The sequence below is a fragment of the Mirounga angustirostris genome, unplaced genomic scaffold (assembly GCF_029215605.1).
Source record: "Mirounga angustirostris isolate CCGP_5_RB_7025 unplaced genomic scaffold, mMirAng1.0.hap1 SCAF_9, whole genome shotgun sequence".
Taxonomy (NCBI): Eukaryota; Metazoa; Chordata; class Mammalia; order Carnivora; family Phocidae; genus Mirounga; species Mirounga angustirostris.
Genome location: NW_026991717.1, coordinates 93,892,821 through 93,909,355, shown reverse-complemented (window position 1 = coordinate 93,909,355; position 16,535 = coordinate 93,892,821). Strand labels below are relative to the sequence as shown.

At 35.5% G+C, this 16,535-nt stretch overlaps 1 protein-coding gene and 1 pseudogene across 1 annotated transcript in view; one reads left to right on the top strand and one right to left on the bottom strand.

Moving 5' to 3' along the window:
- The window catches only part of MDGA2 (MAM domain containing glycosylphosphatidylinositol anchor 2), an 800,528-nt gene that overhangs the window by 363,113 nt on the left and 420,880 nt on the right, over positions 1 to 16,535 (top strand). The gene's annotated exons all lie outside the window — the stretch shown is intronic.
- On the bottom strand, positions 13,770 to 14,236 carry LOC123862002 (large ribosomal subunit protein uL24-like; annotated as a pseudogene).

Sequence of the window (16,535 nt, the reverse complement as noted above, 5' to 3'; positions counted from 1 at the left end):
GTCATTCATTTAATGGATTATATAGTGATGCATTCCAGAATATCCCCAGAGATGTTCATATGTGTTACTGGACTATCCCTGAGACTCCAGGTGTATGCGGGTCCTAGATCTTTGCTTAACTTAGAAGAGTCACAGGGTGGTCACTGCCTGCATTGTTTCATTTTCCTAGACATGCCATTCTCCAGCAGTTAGGGACAGTCCTTCTGCTGTTGGAGACCAGCACTTTCACAGAGGTCCTCCTACTGAGCACACTCATTGGTCTTTTGGAGGCAGTTCTCTTCCAGAACTCTGCAAATGCAGGATGACACCTAATAGATTGTTTCAGACTTACTTCTTCAGACATAGCAGAATGTAGTGGTTCCTTAGAGGCTGTAAGGAAAGATAGATTTAGGTTCTAGTTTTTACTTTGCCTCTTACAAGTTTTATATGAGGATTACATTACATAATGTGTGTAGGAAATTTCAGCATAATGTCTAGCAAATGTTAGGCACTGATGTAGAAGCTAATGTCATTACTGCCTTTATTACTGATGCTCCACAGAGTGCATATCTCTGCCTGAAGTTACTGCTGTCTTTGATACCTGTGCCTTCTTTTTCAGCTGAAAACAGAGATTTTTTTTTCTCGTGGCCCCCAGTGATGTTGCCTCAAGAACCTATTCTCTGGTACATTTATTATGATCTCAATAAAAACATCAACGGGATTTTTTTTTTAATTAGGCAGGTTTATTCTAAAATGTATGTGGAAATAAATAAGAAAGCAAAAATAGCTAAACATTTCTGAAAAAGAAAGTAAACTTGGGAGGATTTACCCTGCCACTTTTTAAAACCATATAAATAATAATGATTAAATACCATATAAATACCATGTAAAAATAATAAATAAAATAGGATGGTATTGTTGCATAAATAGACAGACCAATAAGCAGATTATAAAATGCTGGGGAAAGAACCATATATACTAACAAAGTAAAATAAAGGCAGTATTTCAAGTCATTAGAGGAAAGTTATATTATTTATTAAGTAGTTTTGACACAAAATGCTATCTTTTTAAAACAAAATACATTTGAATCTTTCCCTCAAATTTCACACTATTGGATAAAATATGGTCCATCCATTCAGTGGAACTCTAGGCATCTGTGAAAGAAATGAGGAGGATCTCCATATACTACAACAGAATCATCTCCGTGGTTGAGAGCTATCTATCAATCAATCTATCATCTCTCTGTATTTATTTATGTCTATACAAGCTTTTTGATATTTTTAGGAAAAAATAACATAAAAAACTAATGAAGATTGTTACCTTTAGGAAATGGAAGGGAACAGGGATGAAAGGATAGAGATTAAGCTTGATATCTTTGAATGTATCTTATTTTATTTTATTTTTAATTATTTATTTAATTCACCTATAATTAACACATAGTGTTATATTAATTTCAGGTGTACAATATAGTGATTCAACAATTCTATACATTACTCAGTGCTCATTATGACAAGTGTGCTCTTAATCCCCTTCACCTATTTCAACACCCCACCCACCTCCCCTCTGGTAAACACTAGTTTGTTCTCTATAATCAAGAGTCTGTTTATTTTATTTGTCTCTTTTTTCCTTTGTTCATATGTTTTGTTTCTTACATTCCACATAGGCATGAAATCACATGGTATTTGTTTTTCTCTGACTGACTTATTTCACTTAGTATTCTACCCTGTAGATCCATCCATGTTGTTGCAAATGGCAAGATCTCATTCTTTTTTAGGACTGAGTAATATTCTAATATATATTCTAATACATATTCTAATACATACATATATATATGTATGTATGTATATCACCACTTCTTAATTCATTCATCTATGGAAGGACCAGCTTGTGTTGCTTCCATGTTTTGGCTATTGTAAACAATGCTGCAATAAATAAAGGGGTGCACATATCTTTTCAAATTAGTGTTTTCATTTTCTTTGGGTAAATACCCAGGAGTGGAATTACTGGATTATATGGTAATTCTATTTTCAATTTTTTGAGGAACTGCCCTTCTGTTTTCCACAGTGGCCACACCAGCTTGCATTTTTACCAACAGGACATGAGGTTGCTTTTTCTCCACATTCTTGCCAACACTTGTTATTGCTTTTTTTTTTTTATTTTAACCATTCTGACAGGTGTGAGGTGATATCTCATTGCAGTTTTGGTTTGCATTTCCCTGCTGATGAGTGATGCTGACAGTGAAGGAAACCATCAACAAAACAAACGACAAGCCATTGAATGGGAGATTTATTTGCAAATGATATAACAGGTAAGGGATTAATATCCAAAATATATAAAGAACTTATACAACTCAACACCAAAAAAACAATAATCAAAATGGACAGAAGACAGGAATAGACATTTTTCCAAAGAAGACATACAGATGGCCAACAGACACATGAAAAGAAGCTCAACATCACTAATCATCAAGGAAATGCAAATCAAAACCACAATGAGTTATTTTATATATATTTTCTGAGTTATTTTATATTTTTGATATTAAAACCATGTATATTTAAATAGTTCCAAACAAAATAAATTATTTTTAAATTCCTAAAATTTGAATGCAAATGGAAGCAAATTAAGCAAAGTCCATATCAAGCTGATAGAATCATCACACAAGAATTATCTCAAGTGATTTTAAAACATGGTCTTTCTGTTATATCCCAGTGGGATATATCCTAAATGGAGGCAGTGAGGGAGAACTGCAAAACAAACTAACCTGCATTTGGTAGTTGTTCTTTTAGTTATAATATTGTTTTTGTTATTTTTGCTTTGAAGCTATATATATATATATATATATATATATATATATATATATATATATATTCAATATATATATATATTCAGCATATGGTATGCTGAATAATAGCTCCTAAGGATATCCACGTTCTAATTTCTGGAACCTGTGAATGTTACTTTATATGGCAAAAGGAACTTTGCAGATGTCATTAAGTTAAGGGTCTTGAGATGGGAGATTACCTTGGATTATCTGGATGGGCTCCACATAATCATAAGAGTCCTTAAAAGAGGGAAGCAGGAAGTCAGTAAAAAAGAGAAAATGTATCCTGCTGGCTTTGAAGATGGAGGAAGGTAGCCTCTATCTAAATGACATAGGCAGTTTCAGGAACTGGAAAAAGCAACAAGCAGACAAAACAAAAACAAAAACACCAGATTCTCCTCTGGAAACTTCAAAAAAATTCAGCTTTGGGAACTCATTTTTTTTTCCCTCCAAAGGTGTAAGATAATAAATTTGTGTTTTTTAGCCTCCAACTTCATGCCATTTTGTTATAGCAGCTATAGGAAACTAATACAGTGGGCCAAAGAACATAATAGAAGAGATATGTAAATACACACTCAGACAATCTAAATGAAAACTTCGTGATTTTAATTTTAGTTGGCAATGTCAATATGAACTCATAATTTATTTTTCATTTTTAAAATATATGCATTTCCTGGCTCAATCTAATGAAAAGTTCTAGAAATAATGTAGCAGAGAATGCTCATAGCACCTGGATTTTTCTCTCTAAATACAATTTTCCAGTAAGTGGGACCAGGTCTCCTTAGAAAAGTGATTGGTTTCTGTCCTGGGGCAGGGAATATGAGTGAGCCTTAGGCTTTTATTCCAGCCATAAAAAAAAGAAACAGGGGTGCCTGGGTGGCTCAGTTGTTAAGCATCTGCTTTCGGCTCAGGTCATGATCCCAGGGTCCTGGGATCGAGCCCCACATCAGGCTCCCTGCTCCGCGGGAAGCCTGCTTCTCCTTCTCCCACTCCCCCTGCTTGTGTTCCCTCTCTCACTGTGTCTCTCTCTGTCAAATAAATAAAATCTTTAAAAAAAAAAAATGAAACAGTCAAAGATAACTTCAGATCAGAGTGACAAGATCACTTCCAAAGAACGCAAAAGCCAACTGGAAAGGGCTTCCCCTGGTTAAATAAGAAATAATAGGAATCTTAGAGTGGCTGTATTAATGTCAAAGGAAAAATATCTTTGTGTATATAATGATACCAACATTGCTAAAACAAAGCAACAACAAAATGAAACAACTAAACCAACAAAACCTTAATGCACATTTAGAATTTGCTAAGACACACATGCATTTTTGAAAATTGACAATAGTTGAGAATTTTTCTTGCTTTTCTATACAAACTGTATTTCAAAGTAAGCAAATACTTGCTGAAGAAAATGTCTTCTTTAGAGATGAATTTCAGCTAATATATGCTGAAAAAGTTATAGAGTTTAAATACTACCATTTTGCTACCCCCTCAAAAAATAATGGAGTAGGCAGGGATCATTTATGATGACTGAAATCATTAGGTGAAGTATGTTGAGGAAATTTAAAGTGGATGGCTCAGTATGACATCACCTGGACCCTCTGATCAGTCTTAACCTAACCAAAAATTGGACAACCAGATATTGTATGCCTCTTGATGGGAAGTACACAGTGCCATGAATGAATTATTCTTGCTCTGTTTCCAAATAAATTACGAATGAACCTATATATCAGAAAACTTATAGAACTAACTAGCAATTTCCAGAAAACATAGGGTTAGAGAACAATGCTAAATGACACCAGGATGCAATCACCTAAATACAGAATGTAGGAAAATGTACAGGACAAATCTTCTAGTAGACAATAATGGGTGGAGGGAGAGGAGGAAATGTTACAGATTGAGACACCTAAGGGTCATATCATTCTTATGCAGTGGATAGACTTTTTCCAGACTCTGACTGAAAAAGTATATATTTAATATGAGGTGGTCAAGGAATACTGAATACAACCTGGTTATTTTATATTCTATTAAGGAGTTTTTGTTAATATTACAAGGTGTAATAAATGGTATTATGGTTTTTTTTTAATGTGCTATCTGATAGAGATAATATGATGTATTTACAAAAGCTCAGACACTTTAGGAAAAGAAAGATACGTAATTTTTTTTTTTAAATGAGAGGAAGGCTAGAAGAAACTGAATGGCAAACTATTGCTTGTTGAAGCTGTGTGCTGGGTATGTACACACTCATTAAACCATTCTCTTTACTATAGTGAAGGTTTAAAATTTTCCAGGATATGAGGATAAACATAAAAAGTAATATTGGGTTGGCTTTAGCACACAGGTAACCAGAGACTAAGCCTGCAAGGTCCTGTAACTCAGAGCTTGGCAGTCAGAGGTTTAGCCTGGAAGACATTTTAAAGCAGATAATGCCAAATATCTAGAACATGATATAGTTGACATATAATATTGTTAACATTTAAGACATACAGCATGTTGATTTCACACATGTATGTATTGTAATACGATTTCATCCACAGTGTGAGCCAACACGTTTATCACATCACATGATTATCATTTTTTTTTGGTGAGAATACTTAAGATCTAGTTTCTTAGCAACTTTAAAGTATACAATACAGTATTGTTGACTACAATCACTATGCTGTGTATTAGATATCCAGAACTTATTTATCTTCCAGTTGCAAGTTTGTGCCCTTTACTATTATCTTCCCAATTCCTCTACCTGCAATATCTGGTAACCACTGTTCTGTTTCCATGAGTTCGATTTCTTCAGATTCCTCATGTTAGTGATATCATATAGTTTTTTGTCTTTCTGTCTTTGCTTGGTCTGTTTCACTTAGCTTAATGCCCTCAAGGTTCATCTGTGATGTAGCAAATGGCAACATTTCCTTCTTTCTCATGGCTGAATAACACACATACACACACACACACACACACGTGTACACACACACATGTGCCCTTCTGTTGATAAACACTTGGGTTATTTCCCTATCTTGGCTTTGGTAAGTAATGCTGCAGTAAACATGGGAGTGCAGATATCGTTTTGATACCCTGTTTAGAAAATGTTATTTTTAATCTCAGTAAAAATTTTAACCTTAAACATAATAACTTCCTGTTATATTTATCATAAAATGAATTATACAATATTTAATAAATTATACACAAGAATTGACATTTTTTGTTTGTTTGTTTTGGTAACTAGATAGGTGTCTGAAAATATCTTTTAAAAAGGAATTAGGACAATGACTTCGTTGTTTTATTTATTTATTATTTTTTTAATTAACATATAATGTATTAATTGTTTCAGGGGTACAGGTCTGTGATTCATTGTCATAAAGGTTGGTAGTTACTTTTAGGGAGAAGGAGATTGGGATGGGGAAGGGGTATGTGGAAAGCTTTCTAGGGTGCCTGACAAAGGTTATTTTTTGCCTATCTTATATGAATTAATTAAATTAAACATTTTATGGAAATAAATAAATAAATAAATAAATAAATAAATAAATAAATAAATAAATAAAGGGACACCTGGGTAGCTCAGTCGGTTAAGCGTCTGCCTTCGGCTCAGGTCATGATCCCAGGGTCCTGGGACCAAGTCCCACATGGGGCTCCTTGCTCTGTGAGGAGCCTGCTTCTCCCTCTGCCTGTTGCTCACTGACTTGTACTCCTCGCTCCCTCTCTCTCTCTCTCTCTCACTCTCTGACAAATAAATAAAATCTTAAAAAAATAATAAAATAAAAAGGAATTAGGACTTTGGACTTAGAAATAGTTATTCTCTAGTCCTTTTTATTACTAATAATTAAATAGCAGGAAGAGCTTTCTGGTAAGCCATATCTAGGGTCAAGATGAACCATTTCATCTGAATTTAAAAAAAAGAATGTGTGTGTGTGTGTGTGTCTGTCTATGTCTGTGTGTGTATTCTGGAGGTATCTAAAAATTAAAAAATGCAACAAAAATACCAGAGGAAACGGATTTTTTTTTTAAAATCTCAGAATAGGTTAAACATTGATAATATTAAACCCTGAAGCCACAAATAAAAGAGTGTTATTTTTGAGTACACTAAATAATGAAGATGATGATGGTAATAATAATACAAAGTAAGTTTGGCGGAAAATCCTAAATTAAATTAAAGGCAAATATCGAACTAGAAAAGAATATTACAGTATTTATAATTTATATCCAAAACAAAATAATATTTCAACAAAAGAAATCACAGCATATATAAGAAAAAGTACTACAACTGAAGACAAGTATGGTCAAATAACGTGAATGTGCAAAAAAAGAAAGACAAATGTCATTTAGACCAAAATTAGCTTAGTCTGACATTTATATAAAAAGGTTGATGAAAGTTGAAAATACACTTAAAAAATCTGTTGACAAAGATAAAATGCAGTTGATAATGCAGTATCTGAAATATGTGAGGGAATGAACATACTGGTAGGAGCATAAATTGTTAAATTTGTGGTCAATTTGGAAGTATAATTAAAAATAATACACCTAGATTTTGAGTTACCTCATTTTGGTGTATTCATCATAAAGGCAAACTCACATGTGTTTCTAATATTACATATTACATATATATGTCTATCAAGAATTTACATTGCAACATTTTTGTAGTAACAAAAACATGGAAACAACTTTAGTGTGAGATGTAGAGAACTAGAAAAATAAATCCATAACAACAACAACAACAAAACCTAACAAGGGTACAACGGAATACTATGCAGTTATTAAAAAGAATAAGGTCCTCCCATATGTTTTGATTTCAAACTGTCTCAAGATACATTGTTAAATGGGTTGTGGGGAGGAGGAGGATCAGACAAGTGGAAAAACAGAGTGCTAGCATTTGTTTGAAAAATTCATGAAATAGCCCTGAAAGAACATACAAAAACGAGAACAATGTGTGCTATCTTAAGCAGGAGAGGTGGAAGGCAGAGAATACAGGGAAGAGAATTTATTTTTAACTGTATGTATTTCTTGTTTCTTTTGAATTGTGTACATATGCACATATTTACTATAGCTTAAGCAGGTAGTACCCCTAAGGGTTTGCTGGGGATTAGAAAAAGAAAAAAAAAAACAAAAACAAAAGCCTTATTCTAATATGGCCTCCTTCAGTAAGCTCACTGCCTAGTGCAGGTCTTTAGATCATTTGACCAAAATTTGGGCGCCAGTCTGAGACTTCACTGGCGATCTCAGACGCTTGGCAAGTCTTGAGTCTGTCGCTAGGCTCCTGTCAATTTGTGAGGCAAACTGGTCTCTGTGAGTACACAGAGGACCTCTAGGGGGCAGTGTTTCCTAACACCACTGCCAGGCTAACAGTATCCGTTCTGGCTTGATCAAACAAAATATCTTCCAAGAGTCATATTTTCATTATTACTACTATTATTTTGCATATTAAATTCACTCCCTGTTATCGCAGCTACTTCTCTGGTTTTCCATGTTCATTCTTCTAGCTATGTAGATTTTAAACATGAGCTGGTTTTCTTTCCCTTCTCTATCCTTTACTGCCTTCTATAGCTTTGAGTGTTCCTTCTCTAACTCTGTTTGTCCCCCTTTGCTAGCTGCTGCCTGCAATTCTCCTGCCTCTTTTTCTTCCTCTTCACTTCATCTCTGGGCTTCTCACTTTATCACACAGTGGCACAAATACAGAGAAATTACTTACTTAGGTTACTTAGGTTGAGGTTCATAGTTATCAGCATTTCCAAGAAAACTGGGGTGATAGGATTGTCAGTATGCTCAGGGCTATCTAATTCTTGGTGCTCAAACATTCAAGAATGGTGCATGAACAATTTAGCCTTCTTGAGCTTTGAATTCATCTTCGTCCAATTCCTGCTGTGTTTTTTGCTCCTCTCATTTCTGTTGGAGAAACATTTCATAGTTCTGGCAGATTAGGTCCAAGTAATCTATATACTTTGCATAATTGATAACACTTAATTTCCACTAATTAATATTAGTCCTGTTTTCTGCAGTTAAGTAGATTTCTTCTCTGAAACCCCTCTCTGCTTAGTAATGCCCAATCAAAGGCATAGGAATTGTGTGTTTTATAATTGCTCGTAATTGTTCACCCCACACATATTTATGGAGCATCTCTACTAGCTAGTCAGACCATAAAGATGGTCTCACTGTGCAAATAGGTATCTAAGTCTCGCTTCCTTGAAAAATGTAAATCCATCTTGTTCATTGTGTATCCTCATTGCATATCATTTTCACTGTTTTTCTTCTATTCTAGGGTCTTAGTTCAAGTTCCCTAAAAGCAATTCCTGAGGTGAGGTGTGGTGTGTAAGTGATTTGTTAAGGAAGTGCTGATAGGGGAGAATGATAAACAAAGGAGTGGGGAAGCAGGGTGGGGAAGAGGAGAAAGCAACATCAGCCCTGTGATGTCAGGCATAGACCCTTTGTGGGTAGCTTCACCCTGACCCTGAAGGGGGAGCTCTGCATGTAAGTTACAACTCCGTCTTCCTGGCCCTTGTGGCTTTCGGTCTGACTATATACCCTGCACACAGTGATCTAAACCTGGTAAATATTTATTTGTTAGATAAATGAATGGAAAATAGACATGCTAGGGAATATCAAGGAGCTTAGACTCTAATCAGAGGTTAAGATAAGGAGGAGTGTGGTCAAAGCTGTAAGAGGGGTACAAATAAATACTGGGTTCTGAGGAAGAACAGGTATCTTAACCATTTTTTTTTTCATATAATGATAATATTTTTAAAAAGCTCTTAAGGTATACTTGTCAGTCTCCGAGATACAGTGTAGAATCCAGAATGAAAACTAGGATATGTAAACTGGACTTTGCCTCAGGGCCTCCAAATTAGAGGACACAAATCTTCTAATTATTTGAAGGAATAGAGATATTTTTTAAATGTTTACATTATGTGGACCTTCTTTCAGCACATGTACTCTTTCAAATGAGCTTAACCTGCAGCTAGCAATAGGATAATGTCAGTAATGCCATTCTGGGGACTACATTGTACATCCTAAAACTGCTCTGATGCTGCGCCTAAGTTGCTAGGTATGGCTCTGTGGGCCTCTTCTCTGTCCTAAACAAATGGAAGAGGATTTCACAGTGTATCATGCTTCCGTGCCATTGCTTGTCCTAGTACCTCTGCCTGGAATGAGCTTCTACTATTCTTAATTTGGTTCTTTCTCACTCATCATGCAAGGCCTAATCTCATATGTTTTCTTAGATGTGACACCAAAAGCACAAGCAAGAACAACAGCACAACGAAATAGATAAATGGGACTACATCAAAATTAGAAACACTTGTGTTGCAAATAAGATCAAGAAAGTGAAATGACAACCCACAGAGTGGGAGAAAATTTTTACAAATCATATAGATGATAAGGAACTTGTATACAGAGTATATAAGTAGCTCTTCAAGGGGTGGCTCAGTCAGTTAAGCTTCTGACTGTTGGTTTCAGCTCAGGTCATGATCCCGTGCTGGGCTCGATCTCAGGACCCTGAGATCAAGAGTCCATCGCTAAACCAACTGTGCCACCTAGGGGCCCTGACACAGATGTTCCTGAAGCATTACTTACAACATCCCCCAAATGGAAACAACCAAAATTTCCTTAACAGAGGAATGGTTAAAATATAGTATATCCATACAATGGAAAGTTATTCAGCAATAAAATAGTAATAAAACACTACATGCTACAACAGCATGAACTTTAAAAATTCTATGCTACTAAGTAAAGAACTCAGTCTCAAAAGACCACATAGTGTATACTTCCATTTATATGCAATAGCAAATCCATAGAGACAGAAAGCTGATTAGAGGGGTGCTCAGGGCTGGTGGGGTCGGAGTGGAAGGCAGTGTTGCGGGGGAAGATGATGAGTGACAGCTAGTGGCTACTGGGTTTCTTTTAGAGGGACAAAAATGTTCTAAAATTTGATTTTGGTGATGGTTACACAGCCATGCGAATATATTAAACATTGAATTGCAAGTTTTAAATGAGTGGATTGTAGAGTATGTGAATTATTCCTCAAAAATATCTTAATAGAGCTCTTAAAAACAAAGCCCTGAACCTCAAGGTATCTTCTAGAAAAAGATTTCCTGAGAGGCGCCTGGCTATCTCAGTCCATTGAGCATGGGACTCTTGATCTCGGGGTTGTGGGCTCAAGCCCCATGTTGGGTGTAGAGATTACTTAAAAATAAAATCTTAAAAAAAAGAAAGAAAGAAAGATTTTCTGAAACCTCAATTCGAGCTCATTACCCTTTTTCGGTTGCTGGTGCATATATTTATGTTAACAGCCATATTGCATTAAAAATCCTCATATGGCTGGCTTTATCACTAAACCAAATTCCTCAGAAATGGGTTCCCCTCCTCCTCCTTTTCTTCCTTCTCCTCCTTCTACTATTGCTATGTTGCCAGAGCCTAGTGTAGTTTCTCATGTATAAGAAGCAAACAACTGAGTTTAACTGTATTATTTCTTACATTCATATAGTCTTTTGAAGCTATTTCATAATACTAACATAAAGTTTAAAATGCTTGTAGACAGGAAGAATCCCTTCCTAAACGTTAGAAAATGCTATGTGCAATACTCTTTTTTCTTTCTTTCTTTCTTTTTTTTAATGGGGGAACGTTTTGCCTTGAAGTTGTGTATGATAAAGACAAATTGCAAGAGCATATAATCAATATTTGCATACAAAAAGCACAACGTGTACTGGGCCATTAATATGACTTTATGAAGGACAAATCAGATCAGACTCATTTTTCTTTCTTCTCATAATATACACCTTATAAATTTAAAAAACCTTATGATTATTTTATCTTTTGTTAAAGGACCATTAAGCTTTTCAAACATTGTTAATTTGCTCTGACTTTTCCTCATCTCAGTGTACTTCAGCAAAAGAAGCAGATTGAGCCACTAAAACCCTGCTACTCAGATATTATTATATGATTTTACTAAAAGACTTCATTGTCATCCTAGTTTCATTAATAACACCAGAATATAATTTTATGGGAGATTTGAAGACAGCTTTAAGTAACAATTATTAATTGGTTTTATATTCAAAATTATGTTTGGAGAATATAAAGGTCCCTTACCTCAGTGATTTTTAAGATTTTTTGACATGAACTGTTTCTTAGCCAAAATCTTATTCAAAATCCAGTATATAAATCATGTAAGAACAGAGTTGCTCTGCTAATTAGGGGTTGAAAAAGAGGGTCAAGAGACCCAACCTCTAGCCACAGTTGTCCCCTAGGGCACCTCCAAAGATTGCTTATGGCTCCTTAGAGTAAAAATCAGTGCCTTAGTTCGGTGGAAAGTAGGTCTGTGCATCTTCTTGCACCTGGGGAATCATATTTTTTATAGTAACTAATTACCTTGAACTAAGCCAAGTTAATGGCATTTTGCTAACTGATTAGCAAACACTGGAACCTACTCATATGCATATTGTTTTATATAGACTCTTTAATAGAAAGGTGTTAATAGGTAACTCTATGATAACACACTGGAGTGATGGAAACAGCTGTGAAATGGGTTGCATATGATTTGTTACTAGCAATATTTAAAGTGCCAGTTTTTGCAAATGGTTCACTTGGAAAAAAAAGAAAATTCAAGGTTATTTCTGTTAAAATTATTTTTATTCCTTTTGCTTTCCTTCATTGAAAGCCATAATTGGAGAACAGAGAAAGAAGCAGAGTAAACGCTAGCATGGGAATTGCTTATAAGCTGAATATGACTTTGAGAGTGGGGGAAGGAGGAAACATTGTCCATCCTCTTCTTTTATTTTTGTTTTTTTTTGTTTTTTTTTTTGTTTTTTGTTTGTTTTGTTTTGTTTTGTTTTATCCAAATTCTCATTTCTTCTTTAAATATATTTATATTTAATTTTATTATGTTATGTTAGTCACCATTCATTATATCATTAGTTTTTGATATAGTGCTCCATGATTCATTGTTTGCGTATAACACCCAGTGCTCCATGCAGTACGTTCCCTCTTTAATACCCATCACCAGGCTAACCCATCCCCCCACCGACCTCCCCTCTAGAACCCTCAGTTTGTTTCTCAGAGTCCATAGTCTCTCATGGTTCATCTCCCCCTCCGATTTCCACCCCTTCATTTTTCCCTTCCTACTATCTTCTTTTTTTTAACATATAATGATAGACATTGGGGAGGGTATGTGCTATGGTGAGCGCTGGGGAATTGTATAAGACTATTGAATCACAGACCTGTACCTCTGAAACATCCACTTCTTATCTTCCTCTTCATCCCAGTCTCTCTGTCTCTCTCTCTCTCCTTTCTCTTCTGGATCACATACTTGGTTATCTATGTAGGTCTGCCATTCACCCACAATGGAATCTTCAACAAGACTTTTAGCTTTCATTTCAGGTTTCTTGTCTAAGCAATTTATAATCGTGTCACCTTCCTCCTGGGGCTGTGTGAGAACTATATCATACAGTCCTTGGAAAGCACCTAGCATAGTGTATAGCTTGTTAGGATTCATTGAATAATAATGATTCATCTTCTACTTAGCCATTTCCTTTCCCTTTTTCCTCCCTTACTTCCTTAAATTTCACTTTAACAGTTCTTATATTTGTTATATACTTTATACGTACTGAAGAAAAAAATATGCTAGGCATTTTTGTTTGGCTTTTCAAAGTTTTGGTTTGGGTTTTAATTTGTAAAGAGAAAAACACACAATTATGTGCATAATTTATAAGAGAAGAACAAAGCATCATTACACATGAGTGTCTAGATTATAAAAACTGGGAGAGCACAAAATCGCAAAATATCAACACAAATTAACGGACAGTGATTTTTAGTATGCTGTGACTCACTAAGTGTGAGGTCCTAGATTAAACAGTGTTTGTAGGAGTCTCTCACTCTTAATGGAGAAATAAAATTATTTCAGAAATCCAGGGGAAAATAATGAACAAATATTTGCTTGGGGGGGAGTTATTTATAAGAAAAATTTTATTAATAGTTATTTATAATTTCAATAATTTTTTTCATTTTAACAGTTTTTATTTAAAGCATATATAAGATTACTTTTTTCCTGCATCTTCTCAATTGTTTCTTCCTTATGTTTGTCCTTTTCCTTTCCTTCTTGAGGAGATTTGGCTTTACGTTCAAGGATCTTTTTGTGGTCTTTGTCCAGTTTTAGTCTAGGGATACCCACCTTGCTAGAGTGAATGCCCACACGGTCATTGGTGCCGTCTGTCTGCTCTCTCTCCTCGTTCAATGTAGAGGGCATTTTCTTCCTGCGAACCTGGATGACCTTGCCAATTTGCTGACATTTATAGTATCCTCACACAATCTTTACTTCATCCTCCTTTTGGATGGGCTTGGATCAAATGTTTCCTCTCTCCACTCTTTGAAAAGAGGGGGAGACATAATCTTACTGCGAATGTGGGAAGGTACATTGAAATGCCTTTTATAGTTCTTGTTCCCATCAGAAGTCACAAAGGGACTGAACTTCATTTTGGATACTGGCACTTCAGCGATGGTGGCAAAAGGAAGAGCAGTTTAATAAGTTTTAAGGAATCATCTTCTAACATTAGTGGTGTTGCTCTTTCTAGAGGGAGAAAGTAACGGCCTCTTCAGCCTCTGTGATTTGTCCAGAATCAGAAGGTTGTGGAGCTGGCCACGGGGCTGGGGTGGGAATTCTGACTTTATCATTCCTGTTGCCACCTGGTGCCTCTTTACAGGGTGGTGCTCCCAGGGTCTTTTCAAATTGCAGGTACTGCATTTTTCCAGGTTCTCCTTGTACTCATTTCTCATCCTGTTCTATAGATGGACTCTTTGTCAAAAGGCCTAGAACCACATTTTAGACTTACTAAATTTCATCCATTATTTTCTTTTTTAACGACACAAGCTTTTAGATAGTGAGCCCACAGACTTGCTCACACAATTTCCTGTGCTTTTGTAGGTCTTTTCTTTTCAAAATTGGTGGGGAGGGGGCAGGGGAGGACAGAATTACATTGGCCATTTCTAAGTGCATTTAAAAGATTAAAAATAAAAGGAAGGAAGGAATTCAGAGGTGACGCCGTTGCTAATATCAGTGGAGTGAGGATTGAAAGGGGGGTTGAGCCAAGCCTTTGGAAGAAGGAGAAGGCGAGTGGTGTAGATATTGAGATTTGGAACCATTTTAAGTTCCTCTCTCAGATAGTGAGGATATCCAAGCTTGGGCTGGCTTCTGTCAGAGATATGCCTTCACTTCTAAAGTGAGGAATCCCACACAGGAAAGAAAATGGCCAAGTATGACAGAAGAGGAAGAGTCACCTCCTTATCTCAAAAAGGCTCTAATCCTGCTAAGTATAGATTTTCTCCACACTATTATGGTAGCAGAAGTCACTTGAGTAAACAAACCTCTGTGGTTTTAAAAATCAAATCAAGTAACGTATCTTCCCTAGATATCTCTATTATTTTGAGTGTATATTCACACACAAACTCTCACATACACACATATATGCAATCTGTCCCACACATAATTAAATATATACTAATTTACTAATTTGTAGTTTTAAATGTGTATATAATTTGTAGTTTTCTTGCTTTGATGATCATCCCCCTCTAAAATATTTAAGTAGTTTGGTGTTTTTCCATCACTAGATTTTGCCCTAAAAACACTGTCAAAAAAACTTCATCAGGTCTCACTTCTCATCCTGGGCCATCTTGTCCTTTTTTTTATGTGAGTGACACATAAAAGAAGAATAGATGTAAAATAGTATCATAATTCCCTTTCCCCATTAACATTAATCGATATGCTTTGAATATATTTGACTTTTTTTTAAATTTTGTACTTCTTCGACCTGTTAAATTATAGCAACTAAAGCTCTTTTCTCTCTGCTTTTCTAAATGGCATATGCTCATATTACCAACATGAATATTAATGCTTTTCTGCTCAGTTATGCCTCTTTAACATGACTGGTGTTCTCTAGTTTATGTAACCACTTAGTCTGTTCTATCAGGAAAAAGCAGGATTACATATACATGTGATAGAAAATTCTCGTCCTCTGGAAAGAGAGTAGAAAAAAAAATTACACTGCCTTTTTTTAGAGCACGAATAACCTCAGTATAGTGTTTAAGTGTCTAATATTGCTTAATGGAAAAATCCATGGTACAGTTCAAACTAAATGAAATAATGATGTAACTTAGGGTGCTCCTTCAAACAGCATCTTAAGTAGATACTTATGCACTTCTGAGTTCAACCCCACAGCAGCCGTGCAGCCTCAGAGCTTGTTACGGAATTTCATATTCCTTTAATGGAGATGGCCCCATGCCGGGCTTTTACTTTTCCAACTGTGGCGGTAATAGTTAGTAATCAAGTCATAATGTAATAATCACAACTACAGGGAAATGTTAGCTGATGTAATAGGTTGCAAGGCGAAAAAATATTAGTGTTTTTCTAGACCTTATTCTATCATCTGTCTTTTTGTTGTGTGTTGAAAGTATCTAGGCTTATAGGTGAAAACAGCCCCTCAAAAGTGCCTACACAGATAAGGCTCTATCACATGCATAATCCTAGTGACTTTTTTTTCCATTTGTGTGCTCATAAAGAGTCACACACTTGGGAATGTTATGTTGAAATCTGAAAAGCGTGCTCTGAGCAAGAGCCAGAGCATTCCTAATTCTCAAGTCCCTCGTATATTTAACTGATATTTTAATGAAACAAGCATCAAAATATTTATATTCTGTATCTTGCAGTTATCTGACTTCTTCCAAAAACTGCTTCAATATTCATAAAAAATGCTGTTTGCTGCTTAGAAAGAGCCATTAC